Below are 13244 nucleotides of genomic sequence, written 5' to 3' on the forward strand. Positions count from 1 at the left end.
CTCTCAGCACAAAGGACTCCACCTTCCAATCCTTATCAGACGTTATCGCGGCCCATGTGCTGGTGGGGGAAGGTAATTTGGGAGTTATAAAGGCAGGAGACAAAGCTTGGTTTCCCATTTCATGCCTCCTGCCATCTACACACGTCGTATCGACATTCATGAACATATTGGACACAAAAAAAAAAAGATGTGCACATATGCACAGTGAGGAAGCCCATTCACCCCACACCCACCTTGCCAGATGTGATAAAATCATTATCACCAGTCATGCGTGTGCAGCTGATGAATAATGCATGCACTGCTGGGCCACAATAGTAGGCTGCCACCTTTCTCTTGCAGGTACCGGTTGCTAGTTCCACTGCTTAGGGTCATATCAACTAATCCCTGTCTAGCGCTATTACAATTTTCATTAGCATGCCATTCCACTATCCACGCACATGCACTGTTGTATGTGTTGAATGCACACACAGACACACGGGCAGGGTCTAGATATACAAATAAATTGGACAGGTAGACAGGTATGAAGACGCAATCCCACTTATTAATATGGAGGAGATATGAGTGACAGGCCCTCGGCTGGAGAATAAGCCGGCATCAGGTGTTTGACTGCTTCCCGTCATCATCAACACAAAGAAACAAGGAGGTACGTCAGGTGGAACGCCCTGATGGACAGCCTGGGTCTGACAATTTCATCACACATCAACTGTAACTGATCACACACAGGCCCGACCTCCTGTATGGGGCCTACACAATCACAAACACAATCACACACACGTCAAAACACACATATGTGATAAGAGCTCAACTGTAGACTTTATATAAAGATGAATGACACGATAGCTCCCTTAAGGGGAAGTCAAAGGATCTTGATTGCCCCCTGGTGGCTTGCGTCACAAACCCCTCCTCCTCCTCCATGTTAGTGGGTGGTACAGGGACAAAACTAAAAGGTCAAAGTACACGTTAAATACATTTGTCCAAATGATAGAATCGAGTAACTATTAAGTTTGGTTTTAATTTTTTTTTTGGAGCGATCAAATTCGGTTGACAAGAGCAAGATGGCAGCGCTAACATCCAGGAAATTGTGACTTCATTTCCAGACAGTGGGAGGAAGTTGAGACACGTCGTGCATTTTTATAAAAGCCTTCATATTCAGTCCCTATATACACTCTCTGCCAATATTACATTGTACAATCACTTTGTAGTGATGCCCTTAAACAACGCAGGGATATCCAATGTTGGATGTGATGCAAACCAAAGTGCAGTTGTTGTTTTTTATGAATTTTTATTTTAGATAAGTGCAAATAAATGGTCCTGCTAAGTATAAAGTCAAGTTAATGTTAAAATCTGCTAATGGGCCAATAGATTTTTGGTCCCTTACACTTCAAGGTCAAACAGTGCACATCTGTGCAACATTAGCCCAGAGCTATGGGTCTAATGAATATTCATGCAGGAGAGGTTTGCTCATTACCTGCAGTGCAGTCACAACAGAGGAACAATGTGTATTATTTATTTTGGTCACTGTAGCATTGCTGTGTCTAAACCCTGCTGCTGCACTCGTGCGGTTTATTAATATGCTTCGTGCAGGAGAGAAACATGACCTTGTGTCCGACTCTGAGCTCGGCTGTCAGATATCCACACGGGAAGCATTTCCAATGAGAAGTGAAACCTGACAGACACAGTGGAAATGTTCCACCCCTGGTAATCAATTTAAAACAAACACGCAGCCACACAGAGTGACATCCACGTGCATCCTACGAGTGAACATTAGATCAGTATGTAAATCCCTCATTCACTTAGAAAACTGCAATGCCACTCAGTCGAGCATATACCTTCGCCAAGACCCAGCAGTCACCTTAAATTCAATCAAGCTGCAACAAATTGCATCAGTGTCCTAAATATAGTATTTCTGTTTTTCCCATTTTTTTCCATTTATGAATTATTCTCTGGGAGATTGGTGAAATGACACCTGGCTGTTACAGAAAGAGGAAAAAACTATCTTCCCTTTTGTCCAGGTTGTAATGAAATGGGTTCTTTCTTGACCCCTGTCCCTTCGTTCCACCAAGTTTCATGGAAATTACATGATACTGCTGACAAATAAACAAACAAACAAACAACTGAAAACCCCCAAGAAGTGCAAAAACATCTTTTCGAACTTTATCTGACAACACACACGACGTTGCAGATACACAGCACAGATCATATAAACAAAAATCCTTCCCCTAAAGACACTAGACAGTTAAATCCATATCACACTCGTGTATATCTTTTTCTAGCTTGTGCTGAGATCAACAGAAAGACAGAGCGCCACAGTCAGCACTGCTTTATTTCAGGATCAACTAGGTTTAAGGCAGGATAGCGTCCACATGTGGGTTCAGATTAAAACAGGCAAAAACAATGCACATGTATTTGTACAGGCAAACAAATAATATTTCACGTATCTGGTAAGAGTCCAGGATTTATCCAACAACTTGCTGAGGCTCTGTGTGGTGATGTGTAGAAGAGAAGATTACTTAAGTTTAAAAGCCAACGATGGCAAAACCAAGGAAAAGCTAAAAGCAGTAAATGGAGGTCATGGGATGATGAGAGCATGTTTGCAGCCCGATTGCCAAACATAACTAACATCACAGAAAAGCACATATAACACCAGGATCCAGCTTTAAAGACTTAATCTGTCCTCTACAATGTGCATGCAGGAACCTCAAGATCAAGGGTAAATCTACTGTATCATTCTCAATTATAATCCCCATCAATGTAAACAGTGAGCAGTGTTAATTAGGCTGCTGCATTCAGAGATGATTATCTAGGATACAAGCAGGCCGGGGGTGGGGGGGTGGGGGGGAACAGTGTATACAGTAAGTCCCTTTTGTTTTCATGTTGAAACTAGCATTTCCATCTCTTCTTCTCCTCGTCTCTCTCACACTCTAATTCCTACTTGTTACAACAAAGTACAAACAAACAAAACCAAGAATAGTGGCAATGGAAGAAGAGCCTGTGTGCTTGAGTCAGTGGGAGATTTCAATGCAGGATGTGAGGGAGGAAGACGGAGAGACAAGCTGCACAGCCACCGCATAACCTCCTGACCTTGTCACAAACTCATGAGCGCAAACTGCACAGCTCGTTTCATTACTCACACAACCCAGTAACCCAGGCCCCTCTGGTGATACAAAGGCACACACGCACACACGCACACATCATTCTGGGCTATTGTTATTAAAGCACCCTCCAGACACATCACACACAGGCTCAAACGCTTATCGCAAAACATCAAACGATTCCATTGCTCATCAGAGGCTCTTAGACGAGGACGGAAATGGATTCTAACACAGCATCCTGCAGTGACCGCTGGCCTTAAGCCCTGATATCACCCCTTTATTTGTGTAGCACGGACAGGCAAACAAACAAACACTTGTTCGTGCAAAAAACGCAAAAGACAAAGAAACCGTGTCTTTGTGCTGTGGTAATAATGGAAATGAGGTTTTCTGGGACACACATTCACAAATTTATGGGATTTGCTTCAAGCAGCAAAAGTGTCAATGCAATGCACTGAAAACTACTTCGGTGGAACTCAGAGAGGAAAGGTAAGGGGATCTTCAAAGTCAAAGTTTCTTTAATTGTACCACCTTAACAGCTGCAAGCCAATGAAAATAAATAACATAAACATCTACATCTCGTCATTGAACTCGACCGACGCACTGTAGTATCCCGGCTTTTAACACAGCCACTGCTGCGTCGACTGAGTTTCAGCCACTTCAGCTGAAAGTTGACAGTGCCAGCAGAAAGAGGAGACTGAAAGGGAGGGAGGGAAGGAGGGAGGGAGGAGAAGAAGGGAGATGAGGTTAAGAGGTTGAGTATGGGAAAAGGAGGGGAGGAGAGGAAAGAAGGGATTAAAGCATCAGAAGGTATGGTGTTCCTCCGAAAGATGACGGGCTGATGGCTGCTCCCAAAGGACTGACTGGAGAATTTAATAGTTACCACCCACTGAGAGAGATACACAAAGACCGAGAGGAGACACACACATAAAAACACGTGCACAAACATGTGCAACATCCACATCTAGGTACTGACAAAACACTTCTACCTCAGAGGGCTTAGAGCTTGGTATGTGGCATTGTAACAATCGAGAAACACACAGGTTTGTGCAGCTATTAGGACTTTAAAGCCAAACAAAAACCTTATGCCTAATCTTATCCATGACCAGTTACCTAACCATACCTAACCATAAATCTTAACCCTATCTTTAACCAGAACCTCAGAAATGACGTTTTGCATCATTAGGACTGGGCTTTGGTCCCCATGAGGTTTACTGCTGCTGACAAGGAGATAACAGAACAAGTTCACACGCATTAAAATTGTAAATCCACAAAATCAAATTTATAGACAACACAAAAAACATACATTTGCACAAACATGCAATAAAACTGCTAAAATCGCTCAGTCTGCAGAAGTGGAAGATACTGTGGCGTGTGGGTGTCACCTGACACACTGCACCTCTGAACCTTTCTGTGTACATCAGCAAAACCAAGCACCGCTGTCCTCTGCCATACGGGAAAAAGAAAACCAGGACAAAGAGCTTTTTGCTGGTGTGACCTTACACAAACAAATCTGTGCTTAGATGAGGTGTGTGCTGTGCTCGCTGGCAACCTAAAATAATTAGAGGCAGACAACAGAAGGCAGAGAAAGATGGGGTTTAGAGGGGGTGAGGGACGCTGCCAAGCTGGGGAAGGGTTTTAGTTCAGTGAACCTCACAGAGCCTCAGGACAATCCATACTTCATCTGGACATGTGACAGTATAAATATACAGACAAGAGAAACTGTTAATGGTCCTGTTGTGAACAAATGTCTCACACTATCTAACTAATTGCTTAAAAGTAGCCAGAGAACAGAGAAGATTTAAAGTTATTGTGTGAGGTTGAAATACCGTCCTCCTCTACGATCATTGTGTGCTTCCCCGACTCCTGGATTTATTTATTTGATGGTGAAATGTTTAAAGCGTTGATTTATTCTTCCATTATGTGCCGCATTTTTGCAAAGTCAAAGATCAGTATCGTTTCCATTTGGCAAATTAGCTTTTTCCTGCAGTTACTGTGGCATTTGTTCAGCCGTCTGATGTTGAATTAGGAGATTGGTGAATTGATTTTCATTTACAAGATTTAAATGAGGAACACTGGTCATATGTCTCAATTAGGCCAACCCATACACACAATGGATCTCCACACAAACAAACATAGGTTTCACTTGCTCAAATGTGAAAAATTGATAAAAACAAATTGTTGAACTAAATTAGTGCAATCAAGGAAGGTTTCCTGAAACAGCGACAATCTGCCCTCCTGATAACATCTTTCCGTTTTCTTATTATATATTTTTTTGGACTGATTAATTGAGCATTACGATTTGAAACACAGCTAAAGCATGAAACTGGCTTCATGGCCCCAGTTAATGAGCAGCTATTGATCCTGGTACACAGAATCAATACATAATAGAAAGCCAGAGACTAAATAAATGCTCATGCACAAGTAACAACTCTGCTCAAAGATTTAAGTTCACTCTTTACCCCAATGTTATTCTAATTTAAATCTAAGACCAGATGATAAACTAGTCCTCACTTTGGAGAATCTTTCATTGTCTCAAATTGTCGGGTTATTCAGCTAAACACACAAATAAAAATTGAAGACAGTGGATTGACAAAGATATTAGAAAAACTATGAGATATCAACACGTGAAGCATTTCCAACGAGAAGTGAAATCTGACAGACACAGTGGAAATGTTCCACCCCCACACAGAGTGACATCCACGTGCATCCTATGAGTGAACATTAGAATGTTAGACTTAGGATATAATAGAAAAAAGTCTTTAAATTAGTGACATTGTGCTTCTTGCACATCGAACAAAAGTATACCCATAAAACATAGAGTTCAGTTATTAATCCAGTAACATACACAGTCCACAAGAGTAATGTCCTGTTGCAACTGGTCAGTCAAGTGGGAAACACTGTTTGCTTCAGCCTCTGATTCTGATTCTGATTATTACGAGCTGTAGAAAATTGAAAAAGAATACAATCAATCCCATTAGTACAAACAATTCAGCTAATTTGCACAAGTCAAAACGCATTTTAAAATCTAATTTCACTTGGTTTACAAATACCTTTTGTCTAACTACATATTAGAAGAAATCACTAAACTGCTGTAATAAAAAGACTAACTCCATATAATGGTCCAACGAGGCCATTTAGGGAGAAGATAAATGGTGCCAGTCAATATTGTTAATCAGTAAACTGTCTATGAACTGTAACAAATGAGGTTACACGAGGACAACCAGCTGAAACTAACTGCTGGTGTGAAAATAATCTCTCTCACTGTTACAGCTTCTCTGGAATTGCAGGTGATGTTGTCTCACCTCCTCCGGCAACACCACTCCAATTAAAACAGGTTAATTGCCGTCCGGGATGAGAGTGAGGGCACTAAGTAATTAATATGAGAGGTTTAACTACCAGGACAAGCACGTTTCACTATGAGCCACAAGACCAACTGTGAATAATGGTCACTAGCATGTATGAGAGAATAAAGAAGAGTCTTAACATAAATACTGGGTGGGTTATCTCTGGCTAATGCAAGTGAATTAGCATATGATGTCGTTAGATGAAGCTATAGCACTACAGTAAAGGTCAAGTGCTTTGGCTGAGGAGCACTTAGGTTGTATTACACACCTTAATGTTTCCCTTGTGATTCAGAAAGGGGAAAAGAAATAAGATCAAGTGCTCGGAAGAAAAGAAGATACACATTCCAGCGAAAGGGCAATTTCCAGACTTCCTGAATGTCAAGCTGTGTCTCTAGTTGATATAAATAGAATAATGAATTAGTATAATAACCGCAAATGGATTTTTAAGGTATTTATCAAGACAAAATGGTAATAGAAATTGTGAGATGAGATTATATCTTGGAGGCTTTTTTTTCTTCTGCTTATTTATATTATTATTAAAATGACTAGTAGTGTCATATATGGATTTAATGACTGTAGACTGGGTTTGTACAGTTCTAACAGTAATAACCTGTAAGCGGCAAAATCTTTACTTTGAAGTTCGTTGGGCCATTCACTAGCAAAATAAGGATCAAATGCAAGATTAATGCCAAATTAAGATCAATGACACACCTGTGATCTTGGCTGTGTAGCTTTAACTTATATATATTATCATACTCCTTACATGCATGTTAATATAGATTGCAGACTTATAAAAACAAAATGAGCATAATGCACTTTTGCTACAAATTTCTGGGTTTATCGCTTTTACAGTGTTTAGGCTTCTATTCCTCGAGAGTCTTTTTACAGTTCTGAATCCAGGACCATATATTTACTATCCAAAATCATTTCAGCAGCAGATGAATAATTTAGCTAAATGTGCAGTGTAAAGTGTATAATTTCGGTCTGGGTAATTCAAAAGAATTCAAAATATGCGCATATAAGGACAGTAATTTCATCCTTCATCTCGGAGACCATGAGGTCAGAGCTGAGACTCACTCCATTAACTGTAATGGACAGAAGGAAGGAGAAAGGGAAAAAATCTCAAAAGTGGACTGAAGAGTAAAAGAGAGGAGTCTGTGAGGGAAATGAAAACTGTCACTGTCGTCTGGACAATGTAAAGTTTCTATTCTCTCTGTAGGAGAAGAACAGGGTCCGTCTGTGATCCTCTCTCCCCATTTCTTTCCCTCCCTCTCTCCATCTTCTGTTCTCCCTCCCCCCGCCCAGTCTTCCCCTTCTCCCTCCTCGACAAGAGAGGAGTTTGTAGTGGTCTTCACTCTGCTGGGAACCGCAGAACACTTCACACCTGAGCTGCACATCTCACACACACATATAAGAGCCTTAAATGGAAAACTCACAAACACACACACACACGCACATAAGCTCTCACGCAGAGAGAATAATCAAGAGGCATGAAATGCAGGAAGGTCACCTTGCAGATTAAACATACATGCAAACACACTTGCTCTTGGTTTAGTCTGAATACAGACTGACCTGTCTTTTTGGTTAAGTGTTCAGTGTCTCTGGACTCTCTCCATGTCACTGTCCTTCCTGTGACTTAAGCCGACAATGTTTGGTGAACTGGTTTCCTCTGTTTATCTTGTTAACTGCTTCCTCTTTCTGGAACTCTTTGATAAATATTTGCTATGACAACATTTAAATGTCTAATGAATTTGTATAACTGAATCCAGAGTCTGTCTGCAGGAAATAAAACCCTCATGAACGGGTCCTGGAGTACAGCATGGATAGTTTCTGAGGATTTCATATGTTGTATGATCTGCAATTTACACATTACAAACTATTTTGATAAACCAATACCTCCATATTACTATATTATACTTTATTGTACATTTAGAGGTTGGTGTAGGGCTGCTGTTATGATTATTTTTATGATATAATAAACTATACGTTATTTTCAGCCAGTGCTTCATCTTGGTCAGTCAATTCACCCAAGAGAGAAATATCTCTACTGTGTGGATCGCCCTGGAATTTTGTTATGAACATTCATTGTTCCCTGAGGATTAATCTTACTCTGACTTTGCTGATCCCTCAGTTTTAGTGGAGCACCAGCAGGAGATTAAAGGTCACAGACAACTTCAACAAGATGGTTTGTCAATTTTATATTGACTTTCCGCAGACTGTAAATAAAGATGGTCAACATGACAGCTCCTCAAAAGTGAAGCCAAAACATCAAAATCATCCCCTGGTGGCCCTGCTGTAGTACAAGTCATAAATCCCCACGACATCCTTGTTGGCAGAGGGGACATGTACCAAAATAGACATAAACTAAAAATAAGCTACACATCATTACATTTAAAGAGATGAAATCTGAAACTTTTTACCATTGTGCTTGATAAATGATTCAAATTATTAAATCTGTAATCTGAATTCTTGGTCATTTGTTGGCGATTGACAAAGATATTATTAGGATTAAGATTAAGATTAAGATGCATTTATTAGTCCCAAACACATGCACAGACATGCACAGACACACTCATGCAGGTAGTGAAATTTAATCTCTGCTTTTAACCCATCTGGTGCAGGACACACAGAGCAGTGAGCGACCATGTACCGCGCACGGGGAGCAGATGGGAGTAAGGTGCGTTGCTCAGGGGCACTAGACAGGGTAGGGAGACTCTTGGATTTTTGGACAGATCAATCCAGGTTCGTCTTAGTTGTCTCTCCGTGGAGTCGAACCAGAGACGAACCAGAGATCTTCTCTGCCCATAGTCCAAGTTTCTGCCACTAGACCACTGCCGCTTATATGCTCCTATATTATTTGTCTAGGGTAAAATTGTGTATATAATGTATTTGTACGCAAAGTGTACCAAATAGATGGGTAAGATCTTTAATGTCACTTGATTATGGTCATCCTGTGATATTCCTGCCATTGACCATTCAGGAGTTCAACGCAGAAGCATCTCTGGAATGTAGCACGAGGTCAGCGTCTGGAAACGTACTCAGTTGTCAAATATCCAATCATTTCTTGTCTCTCTGCCATGTTTCTTGCAGCAATCTGCTAAACAGTCTTGAGACCCCTACAACCACTCATCCTAGAAAGAATAATAAGCACCCTCCTGAGCAAAAGTGAGAGTTATGGTCGCGCAGGTTTAGCAGGTCACTAAGTTCAAAGGTCAGAGCCCGGGACTGCTGTTTGACCATGGATGAGAGGGAGGGTGTCATGTGTTAAATAGGCCTTGGAATCCCTCTGGAGTCGTCTCTCGCCTGCTTGTACACAGAATTGCAGCCTACTCAGGTTGATCTGCTGGACTAAAAGGCTCCTGAACCATTTCCACACAGATAAAACTGGACGCACACACTTGAATATCTGTCCTTCCAAAACTAGAATGGACCCCAGGAGAGGGCACACCTCCACATGGCCCAACAACCACTTAAATTCTTAAAAATGTATATAATGTGCATGATTTGTTTCAAGATCCGTGAATTATTCCCTGGGAAAACAGTGAGAATTATTAATACTCCATATCTCGTGAGAATAGATCCCTGAGTTACTGCTACAGCCACTGTAATCCTGCTACCAAAACAAACCAGCTAACCAACAGGGGTCAAAACAGAACCTCCTTGGTGGAGATAACTATGTATATCAAGATACAGAGCCAAAAATGGACGGGTAGAGCGCACAGCAAGAGTAGATCGCCGTGTTGAGGGATCTCCGCTCTCATGATCACATGACTCCGAGCTCAGGGTTAGAGGTTAGGTCACAGGGGCCTTGTAATTAGTCTGTCTACCAAGCAACCATGTCTCGTAGAATGGGCGCCATTTATGGCATCCCACCCCTGACCTGTGGTTACTGGTGTCTAAAATGTGCCCACGATGTCAGTGTTGGAGGGTGTACCGGAAGGTGAACTCTCACCCTGGAGAATGGTGGAGAGTCGCAGGGGAGTGAGTGCCATTACTTCAATAAGAGACTGGAGTTCCTGTGTTTGTTTCCAGACGTGTACATTGTGTGCATGCAGTTAACGGCCGGACCCTAAATCACACCAACCTAATACAATCTTCCTGTGTGAGACCCACCGCTCCATTCGGAAGCCACTGACCTAAATGAGCTTTTCTAATTTTTCCCATTGATTGATACCCAGGAGTATGCAAATATGTCTCTCCTCATCCACTTTCCAGATGGGTGGGGGAGTGGTGTGCACTGTATGCAGCTGTTAAACAAGTAAAAGCCTGTCGCTAAGCATTCAGTTGGAGTGGTGGGCCATACGTGCACTGCTGAAGCCCTGAGGAGAAAACAGCAGAAAGCCACCACTGGAGATGTGGCCACACTTGTTGTTGTCAGCAGTGTTTCTGAGCACAAAGATGCCTGTTTATAGATATTCAAAAACTATCCTCTACAGACAAAGTACACAGAAGTACATAGAAGTACATACATGCATGCCTTTGAAGTGCTTTTCTTCCCACTTACATAACTTGGTGGAAAAGAACCTCTGCCTCTGACTCATCTTACAGTGAACACCACGGGCACGGCCCCGCCACCTCCGATGGTGACTCTGTTCATGTGGGTGTTGGATACAGTTTAACAGCCAGTCCTTTTCTTTTTAATAATGCACAAAAGAACAAATTGCTGCAACTCGGAAAGTTACAAAAGCACCCAACCTTGTAAGACTGGTTCATCGTTACTTTCCCAAAGTTACTGCAACGTGGTGTCTCTGAAGCTAATAAAGGAAGAACACCCTTTGAACCTCACCTTCCACCTGAAGGATAAGTGGCAGTTAAGCTCCAAGCCTTCGTTAAGTAAAGCTCGTCACTGACCTTTTTGATTCTGGAAAGGTCCTCTGAAAAACCATTTGTGACAATAGACCAAGTTTAAATTTAAAATGTAATCCAGGGTTGAGACTATATTAACGAAAGGAACATAAATATATTGACGTGTGACCTTCAGCGTGAACTTCTGTCAACATCTGGCAGGACACTTCTCATCGTCATTATCATTTTATTCTTTTTCATTACATTACATTCTCTTATACTAAGCCTGGCTGGTCTCTCTCGCTGTCACGACCTCTCCCGCTCACTGTCAGCTGCATCGGCCGTCTCCATTATTCATTACCTCCACTCCCAGGCTATTTATACAAGCTTTTACAGTCAGTCTGTCTTTCCGCTCTGCCTCTGTCCAAACTAATACAGCTACTCCCAACTTGTATACGCAGCTTTTTGGGGGCTGCCTTTCTGGTCATGGCCTGAAACTACCTCCCTACACGTACCCCAAGCATAGTGACTCCCATGCTTAGAGACAAACTCATACACAGATTTGCTCTATTGTAAAAGGCCGGACTTCTCTATGGTCCAAATGGTACTGACTCACTACTGTTGTAACTGGTAAAAACAAAAACCACTGGTGGATTTCACTGAAAAACAAATCCAGATGTACAAGTAAAATAACAACAGCTTAAGATTCAACATTTTGTATGCGGCCCTGCCAACAATCCTGACTTTTAAATTCATGAGCCGTCGATTATCAGTTGTTGAGAAGAAAGCGGAGTAAGAGACACATCCCGTATGCTAATGCAGTGGATCTCAGCGTCTTGCTGCGTATCATGTACAAATTGACACACTCTTTGCAGCTTGCCTCTGGATCGCTCCCTGGGGTATTAACTCCATAGAAGGGCCTCAAATCTCTCATTTCCCGCAGGAGAGGAGCAGAGAGCCGAGTCACTTCACATGGAAGCCGCTGCCATTCCCATGCAAAGGGAAAAGGCTTTTAGAGCATGCAATTTTTACTTCCACGCACTGGCTATCGGCAGGGGGGGATAGTGTATGGGAGTGTATCCGTTTGCGTTTACTGTGACAGTGTGTGTGTGTGTGTGTGTGTGTGTGTGTGTGTGTGTGTGAGTGTGAGTTGGACACAACAGGGCACAGCTGTTCTGTTTAACATCATGGAGGAAAAGCAAAGATTCCAATTTCAATCCATAGTTTCCCATCAAAGCCTGTTATCTATATTTTAGTAGGTTGATTCACAAGGTCCGTCTGAGATGTTCATGAAATGTCATGTTTTTTAAGTATGTGAAATAGCAGTTATTCATTAAAATTACATAATGATCTCCAATGTAGCCCTTTTTCCTACGAGGGTGAATATTTGCAGAGTTGATTTTTGCACATTTCCAGCTACTGGTTTGCACAATCAAATCTTATAACATACAAAAGCCCATGAAATTTGGTTTGATCTGATCCCTCCATGTTGAAGTATCACAGCAAACGCTTGGTACAGTTATGAGGAGGTGCTCTGCCCTCTAGAGGACGAAACATCTTAATGCACCGAACCAGAGAGGAGGTGATCAATCAGGATCCAAACTTCTGCTGTCAGAGCCTCCTGGAAACTCCCTGTCTGAGAATGTATTGCGTCTGGACTCAGTTGCATCTTTAATCTACTTTTTGTTGTTTGATATTTGTCAGTTATTGTGGTTTCTTGGTGACGTGGTGTTGTCAACTTAAAGCTATCGTGTTCTATTAACCAGGGAACCGAACCAGGTTGAATGTACTTTGAGATTTAAGAAAACAACTGATTAAACTTTAGGAATAAGAATTATTTATCTTACCTGCAGGCAGCCAAGCATCAGGTGACCTACACGGTGACTGCACGTGAACCAAGACTTCTGCCATATTTGAATATGTGTCAGGGGTCTATTTTAAAACATATATAGTGCATTTAGAAATGTATTAACACTGGATAAATGAGATGCATCATCTCATTTCCTAGGGGGTCCTTTATTAA

Source organism: Platichthys flesus, chromosome 15 (assembly GCF_949316205.1).
Source record: "Platichthys flesus chromosome 15, fPlaFle2.1, whole genome shotgun sequence".
In the NCBI taxonomy this organism is placed as follows: Eukaryota; Metazoa; Chordata; class Actinopteri; order Pleuronectiformes; family Pleuronectidae; genus Platichthys; species Platichthys flesus.